Source organism: Dipodomys spectabilis, unplaced genomic scaffold, assembly GCF_019054845.1.
Source record: "Dipodomys spectabilis isolate Male_0828 unplaced genomic scaffold, ASM1905484v1 ptg000019l, whole genome shotgun sequence".
NCBI classification, from domain to species: domain Eukaryota; kingdom Metazoa; phylum Chordata; class Mammalia; order Rodentia; family Heteromyidae; genus Dipodomys; species Dipodomys spectabilis.
Genome location: NW_024870696.1, coordinates 24,545,344 through 24,554,199, shown reverse-complemented (window position 1 = coordinate 24,554,199; position 8,856 = coordinate 24,545,344).

Below are 8,856 nucleotides of genomic sequence, written 5' to 3'. Positions count from 1 at the left end.
GGTGCTGGCAAAATTGGTTAACTACATGTAGAAAACTTAAGCTAGATCCTTATATATCACCCGGCAACAGAATCAACTCCAAATGGATCAAAGACATTGAACTCAAAGCAGACACACTGAAAACATTACAGGATGGAATAGGAGAAACCCTGGGTCTCCTTGGCTCAGGCCGAAATTTTCTGAATAGAGACCCGGAAACACAACAAATCAAAGAAAGGTTGGACAAATGGGATTGTATAAGGTTGCAGAGCTTCTGCAGGGCAAATGACATAGCTAGCAAGATCAATAGAAAGCCCACGCATTGGGAGAAGATCTTTACTAGCCATACAACGGACAAGGGTCTCATATCTAAAATATACTTGGAACTCAAAAAATTAAACCCCCCAACAACAAATCCTCAAAGAAACAACTGCCCAATAAATAAGTGGGCGAAAGACTTAAAGAGAAACTTCTCTGAAGAAGAAAGAAGGATGGCCAATAGACACATGAAGAAATGTTCAACATCCCTAGCCATAAAAGAAATGCAAATCAAAACAACATTGAGATATCACCTCACTCCAGTTAGAACGGCAAAAATCAAGAACTCTAACAACAACAGATGCTGGAGGGGATGTGGACAGAAAGGAACCTTACTTCATTGTTGGTGGGAATGTAAACTTGTTCAACCACTTTGGAAAGCAGTATGGAGGTTCCTCAAAAGACTCCACATAGAGCTCCCCTATGACCCAGCAATCCCACTTTTGGGCATTTACCCTAATGTTTACAAACAAGACCACACTAAAGCTACCAGCACAACTATATTTATTGCAGCATTATTTACCATAGCTAAGATATGGAACCAACCCAGATGCCCCTCAGTAGATGAATGGATCAAGAAAATGTGGTATATATACACAATGGAATTCTATGCCTCCATCAGAAAGAATGACATTGCCCCATTTGTTAGGAAATGGAAAAACTTGGAAAAAATTATATTAATTGAAGTAAGCCAGGCCCAAAGAAACATAGGTCCCATGGTTTCCCTTATTTGTAATATCTAGTATATGTATGAGTCAAGCGGAAAAGGTCAGATAATGTGATGTCAGGAAAATGAACCCTTAGATGTGTATTTTAATGTTTTTTTCTTTCATGCATGTGTTTCTAACACATTTATAAGATTATCTCTTTGTTGCTTTGTATGTCCCTCCCCCACAGTATAACCCTTGCTTTCACTATATTTGATGTCAGTATAACTTGTGGAGGAGATGGGGAAAAACCAGTTGTTTAAGGATACAGGTGGACCTGTTGCAACAATGAGAAGTACAAGTTGTCATGTCCAAAACGAACTTTACAACGTTGGTGCAGGGGGGGGGGGGGGGGCTGGGGGGGAGGAAGGAGAAGGATTGGGATTGGGAGGGAGGGGGGAGGCTGGGAAGGGATGTGAAGGGTAAACAAAGGAGGAGGCTGCAATGCTTGGTAAGAAATGTACACATTATCCTGCCCATGTAACTGTAACTCCTCTGTACAGTATGTTCACAAATAAAATTAAATTAAAATAAAAAAAAAAAAGAAAAAGAAACATATAACATAAAATTAGTCCCCCATCACTAAACCTCCCACCGAGACACTGAAAACACAACCCAATTGCATGTCTAGGAACAATTCTGCTTTAAAAATACTTCAAAGAACAGGCATATCAAACTCGTTAAAGTTATCAGAAGAAATGTAATTCATACTGAAACTGCATATAAAATACAGCAGGGCTAAAAAGTAATTTATTGAGTAGGCAAAGAGTCTTCTCCTATCCTGTCTCTGGAACTCATGACAAATGATCTCAGCGGCATGTTCTAAACCATTGCGAGAAGGGAGATGCTGTTTGAGTGTGTTTTTCTTTTGCATCCCTGTCCATGTGGCATTATTTCTGAGGCTTCTGGCTGCCTAAATGAGAGACATGGAGGAGATTAACAGCTTGCCACCACAAGAATATAAAGGGAAAGTAGAGGTAACCAGTTCTCTCTGCAATAAGACATTCCGTTAGAAAGCCTAGCTTTGTGAATAGAAAAGCAGTACTATAAATTCACTTAGCTCCCATTCTGGAGGTAAAGTGGCTTTGAGAAAGGAAATCTGTCTTTTAGAGTCACTTGCCCAATGGGAAACAGAGGTGTAGTGAGTTTCAGTCTGGACAGAAGAAAATACTCAACCTTGTACCTTGATGCCTTTTCTCATTGTCAGATTCACAGAAAGAAGGTGTTAAAAATGAAGAAAACCGGGGATTCTAGAAGTTAATTAACTCTTATAACTATGACATAGTTATAGATAAGATGTAGTAGATAAGATATATAGCTATAAGTTTACCCTAAAATAAAACTAGAAGCTACCAGGTTTTAAAAAAATAACTCACTGAGATAAACTAAGGTACAGCTCAAGTCTTCCTTGGTTTCCACACAGCATGGTTTACAAAGCCAAAGCCTCCGCCTGTCTGAAGGCCAGAAACATAGGAGGAGTTGAGAATCGAGGCATGCGCCTGTGGTGGGGGGTGGGGGGCAAATGTAGCAAAGGCAGGAAAACCAAGGGGGAAACCAAAGTAAGCCAGGGGATTGATGTTGCCTTTGGCAGTCTGCGCAGCTGAGAAAGCCACAAATAACTTTACCTTACATAGGGAGATCCAGCTGTCCTCAGTGAAGCAGTACAACCCACCAGCCACAGCCAGCACCTGGGAGAAAGACTCCAAACGGTGCCCGGAAACCTGAAACCTTTTCTGTCCTCCATCACCAGGAAAGTGCTGATAACACCTTCTCTCATCTGAACAACTAGACAAATCTTTAGTTGCCTTTCCATATACAGACAAGTGACTCAGCAGTACATAGTTTCATAACATATCCAACCAGTAAAGTTTTGAAAAGCCCTATTTCCCTCTGCTTCTCAATATAAATCAGTTTGTGACCCTATCAAACAGTAGACCTGAAATATTCGGGCTTGTAGAATGCGTGTTTTCTTTGAGGATGCTGAGTGCTGAAACTATTTGTTTTCTCACTCTTCATTGTACATGTTTCAGGTGATTTATCTCTAAAACTCCTTCAAATTGATGCAATCTCAATAAAATGCCAGTTCAGGCAGGTTGTATCAGATCTTACCAGCTTGGGAAAAAAACGTAACCTTTTCAGGTGTTGTTTTCCTAACAGTCATAGCGTTAAGTAATTTTCATACTAGAAGACCAACCACTCCTCTGACCTCAGTTATTGGATGCTGTGGGGAATGGTGTGAGAAGGGTACTCCCAGATTTATCATCAACTTCACCACAGGAGATCACCTTTAACACAAATGATACGTAGATACAAAAATATCATGTAAAGCCTCCTTTGAGTAATAAACACATATGATTTGAATATGAGCACTGAATAATAAAATAGAGAGAGACTGTGTGAATTAATGTGCTTTTCAGCAGCTTCCTCTTTCCTGAAAATTGAAGATGCATGGACATTTCTCCCTCCTTGCAGACTCTCTTCCATCATTGCCTGGACAGGCATGCTTCGGTTTTCCTTCTGCCTTCCTTCCCTGATCCATACCTTGTCTGGTTATTTTTTCAAATTGGATTCTCTGTTTCTACCTTATAAAATAAAGAATCTTCCCACATATAGAGAGGGCTTACTTCTACTTCCATTTCCTTTGTCTCCATTTTCAAAGAAGTTATTCATGATGAAGAAAGATCACCACATGCTTTCATGTAGAGCCACCTATTCCTATAATTCTGAACATAAATGACATAGTTTGCCATTATAAAAATGTATGAAGTGTTCAGTTATTTATAGTTTCTCTCAGCAATGCTATCCTGGGAATATGGTTCATGTCGGTACTCTTTTGCAACTAGTATAGCCCTTACAAGGAGTTAAGACAAAGACTAAGCATTTCTTCTTCAAAGTAGTGTCATCATTTGAAGTTATATATGAATGGTTGAATAGATAAGAAAACAACATGAAAAGCAGCAAACATAGACGTAAAAAGACTTTGTTTCATATATTCCCCATTTTAGAGAGAGTATAGTGATATAATTTCATTTATAATGCCATTCAATGCTGTCCATATGACTATTATTTTTATATTTAAATGTTTTAATTTTTCATTGTCAGCTTATTAAGATAAAAGTACCTGATTTAAGTAAATTCAATTGACAAATTTTTTAAAAAAAAACTTTACTGAATAAATTTCAAAAATGAGTTACTTAAAGTCTTGGGTAGTAGAGCATTTGTCTTACATGAGGAAGCCTGGGTTTTCATTACACACACACACACACACACACACACAACTTAAACTAGTTTGTAGGTAATATCTTGATTAGTGACAGTGCCGAGTGGTTGACTAAGCATCGTTGGCTTATGGTTTGATGGACTTCTGGTTTATGGGCCTCTTCTAGTCTATAAACCTGTGGCTGATTATTCCAAAACAACAAATGCTTTAAAACATTTGGTACTAATAGAAGCTCAAAGAAATGACCAGCTCATTGGGATTCTAAGTTCGAAGGTATTCTTTTGATAAGTGTTGGCTAGTATACTAAGCTTATTTTACTGAACACATTCTAATACCTAGAATCTCTGTGTGTTCTCTTATTTGGAAAATAAGATACGGATGTGAGTCAAGGCTCTTTCAGAAGAGCTTCCGGATTATCCAGGTGGACTCCGAGCACAATCACACAGAGGAGACAGAGGGCGTCTGATACATCCAGGAGGACACACAGGAGAGAAGGGGCAATGTGACACAGAGGCTGGTATTGGAAGACAGTCAGTTAAGCCAGGAGTTCTAATGGCTGAATTCCTGTAGCTCTCAGAGGAAGGAAGATGCCAGGAATGTTCTAGAACCTCAAGAAGGAAGACAACCCTGCTCATACCTTGATCCAAAGTCTGACCTCCAGAATTGTGGAAGAGCAAATCACCTCCCAATTTCTAGTCATTTGTTACAGCAGCCTTAGAAAATCAATACAGATTTCCTGAGACTCATTTATTAGCAGGGCACTGGGTGACGAAGATCTCTTCATTCCTAGACCTCAAAGTTCCTCGGAAACAAGGTTGTGCCTGGGTCAGCGCCCAGGAAGAGGCTGGGAGCGTGTTCCTGCCCGGTCATATTTCTTTTCTATGGTTTATTCATTAGTTCTGCTTTCCCTTTGCTTCCGAATATTTGCCTCAAGTACCAGTAATTATTATTTTTAGTAGCTTGTCATCTGATGACATTTTAAAAGGTGAAAAGGAACACTCTGCAGGTTTCTTAGGGAAAATGTTCATAAAATCAATAGTTTGCTGCTTTTATATGCAACATGTTATAGAACATCAAAGAGTCAAAATGGAATTCTTTCCCAGTGTCTTGGAGAAAATGTCCAAATGCTATTTTTAACTGATCTCTTACCATTCAGACCTGGGTGCATATGTCATTCCCTATCTGTAACCCCTTTGAATGGACTGCTCAAGTATTTAGTCCAAAATAACAAGCCTAACTCTTCTCATGAGCTGCTTCCTTGAAACATTTAGCTGTTGATTGTATCCTTTCTGCCTTTAATAGCTGCCTAAACCTCATGGATTAACAGGCATGGAAAGGAAAAGCAAGATCATAGTTAAATTTACACAGGAGGAGCTATATCACATAGACGCAAGCACTGCGGTCATGTCCAACAGACAGCAGCACACACATGCAGCATCTGGTGGGAGATCACGTGGTGAAAGGCTTTGTGGGGTGGTCCTCACAGCGCAATGACGCTCATGTCCTAGAAATTGTTAAACTGAGTTTATCCCTTAAAGTTAGTTATCTCTCGATAGCTACTTCGCTCTGAGCACCAACTAGTTTCCTAAGGACTATAAACTTACTTTCTTCCTAGAATAAAGAAGTCTTTGGAACGTGGCAGATATGATATATTTTTCAATTAGTTTGTTTATAGTTGGTTTGGATGGGAAGAACAGAGCAATTTTCACCAATCTAATCTCATTAATCTCCAAGTTATCTATCTGAGAGAGAAATGCCACAGAGCCAGGCTATTTATTTTCTAGGCAGTGAATTCTCGTGTTGTTCCCCTTGCAGCTTAATGAACAGTTTCTCCAAATCCTCAGAGCAGCTGAAGTGTTTATTTCAGCAAATAATACATTTTTCAGAAGCACACATCATTACATAAGTCTGTCCTGGGAAACTTCCCTTCTGATAGATCATCACAGCTTATTCCACTGTGAGAAGGAAGGTCACAATAAAGTGATAGAGCACATTTATTCTTGGTCCACAGATAGCAAAGTACAATTTGGCAAATGATTTATACCCTTTACTTTATAGGATTTGATCATCTGGATTCAGTACTTTTCTTTTTTCTTTTTCGGTGCCAATCCTGAAGTCTAAGCTCAAGGCCTAGACAGTGTCTCCCAGATTTTGTGTTCAAAACTAGCACTCTACCACTTGAGCCACAGATCTACTTCCAGCTTTTGTGTGTGTGGTATGGTGTGTGTGTAGTGTGGTGTGTGTGTGTGTGCTATGTGTGAGTGCTGTGCGTGGTGTGTGTGTGTGTGTGTGTGTGTGTGTGTGTGTGTGGTTAATGGCTATAAGAGTCTCATGAACTCTCCTGCCAGGTTGAAAACTACAACCCTAAGATCTCAGCCTCCTGAGTTGCTACGATTATAGGCATGCTCCACCAGCACCTGGCTTGATTGAGCACTTCATCATGAAGTAAAATATACATATTTTAAAGGATACATGGTATACAGGCCTATGAATTTCTACAAGTTGCATACATCAGCACTACCCATACTCAAATGATGAAGCACACCATTACCAATAGCCTAGAAGATGGCCGCAGGCCTTTGGGGGCTCCCCTAACTACTGTGTTCTGTCTTCCAGCAGCTTCAATTGATTTGTTGTTTGCATTTCATATGAGTAAACTGCACAGCACAGAAACTCTTTGCCTGACTTCTTTGATTCAGCCTTTTCAAACTGTTGACGAATTCTTGAGTGGCTTCAAGCTTGGTACCATTACAACTCTTGCTTTGATGAAAATTCTTATATAAATGTTGGTGAGCATCAGTGTTCACCCCTATAGGAGGTTCTGCTGGGCGTAGGATGCTGGAGTCATGGTGTATGATGTATTTGTGGGAATCATATTTAATAATCCAGTTTTATAACAAAGGAGGTGAAAATCCTCAATAGGAAATGTGCTCATTACCTTACTTATGTAACTGTAACCCCTCTGTACAGTATTTCTACAATAAAAAACATATAAAACAATTTTTAAATAACCCAGTTTTATGAATTATTTCTATGAATTTTCACTATCCGCAGTATTTAAGTGTTCATTAATTTACATGATCATCAACATCACTATAGGTAGTTGGGTGGTTATGTAGTTATGTGACATTGTAACATAATTAGTTATAAGACTTGGAATGTCTTTTATAATTGTGTACTTTTATTTTTATTTTTGTTATAAAAGTGATGTACAGAGAGGTTACAGTTACTCAAGGCAGACAATGAGTACATTTCTTTATGAACACTGTCACCCCTTCCCTTGCTCTCCCCCAGTGTTTCCCTCCCATCCCCACCCACAAGTTGTATAGTTCATATTCAACCTAGTGTCTAGTGAGTACAACTGTTGCATTTGTTCACCCTTTGTCTCTCCAGTTCTGTGTCCCCCTTACCCTCCCAAAGACAGATAAATGAACAAAGAAGATAAAAAGAACACAAAAACAGCAACAAAGAAAAACACATCTTGCTTTCATTTTCTGTAGTTCATTTCGATAAATATAACTTTCTATGATGTGCACAGTTATTGTGCCTATGTGATCCTCTCCTAAGAATATCCTCCTTCGGTCTCACTGTGTGTGAATGCCTAGAGACCTGTATAATTTATCATGTCTCAGTGCATTTTTTTCTTTTTCCATCCAAGGTGTTTACTTGTTATTTATAGCACATTTCTTTTTGGACAATGTCACCCCTTCCCTCACTTTCCCCCAGTTTTTCCCTCCTGTCCCCACCACAAGTTGTATAGTTTGTTTTCAACATGGTGTCTGGTACACTGCTATATTTCTTTACCTTTTGTCCCTTGATTTGTTTTCCTGCCTTACACCCCCCCACACACACACAAGACAGATAAATGAACATATAAGACCGAAAAGCTCTTGTTTCCATTTCCAGGAATTCATTTAAATAAATATTATTTCATATGATCAGAAGCTCAGAAGCATTTGCGCCTTTGTGTTCCTCCCCTAATAGTATCTTCCTTTTGTCTCACTGTCTATGAATGCCTAGAATCATGTATAATTTAGCATGTCCCGGTGTATTCTAGATCTAGCTTCTTAATATGAGTGGAGGGAAAAGCATGCACCATTGGTCTCTCTGAACTTGGCTTATCTCACTTAATATGATTTGTTCTTGTTCCATTCATTTCCCTGTAAATGACATAATAATATTCTTTCTAATGGCTGTGTAAAATTCCATTTTGTAGAAACACCTCATTTTTTTATCCATTCATCTATAGTAGGGCATCTGGACTGGAATGTTGATTTATTTGTTAGTTGGATATGTGTGCATGTATGTTTGTATATATATATATATATATATATATATAATATTTCAAGTATGATATGTATTTTTCAACTGAGAACATTCCATCCTACAGCTACAGGATAGACACTCTTCTCCTCAGAACATAGAATGTTCTCTAGGATGGACAATATGATAGATTGCAAAACAAATGTCGATAAAATTTTAAAAGTTGAAAAAATATCACGTGTCTTTTCTGACCATGATACTAATTGCTAATTACTATTCATACAAATTTGCTGGTCATTATTCAGAACCACAACTTTATGTGTACTATCAAACATAATTTGGTAGATCAATAATTTTAAGATTTGTGTG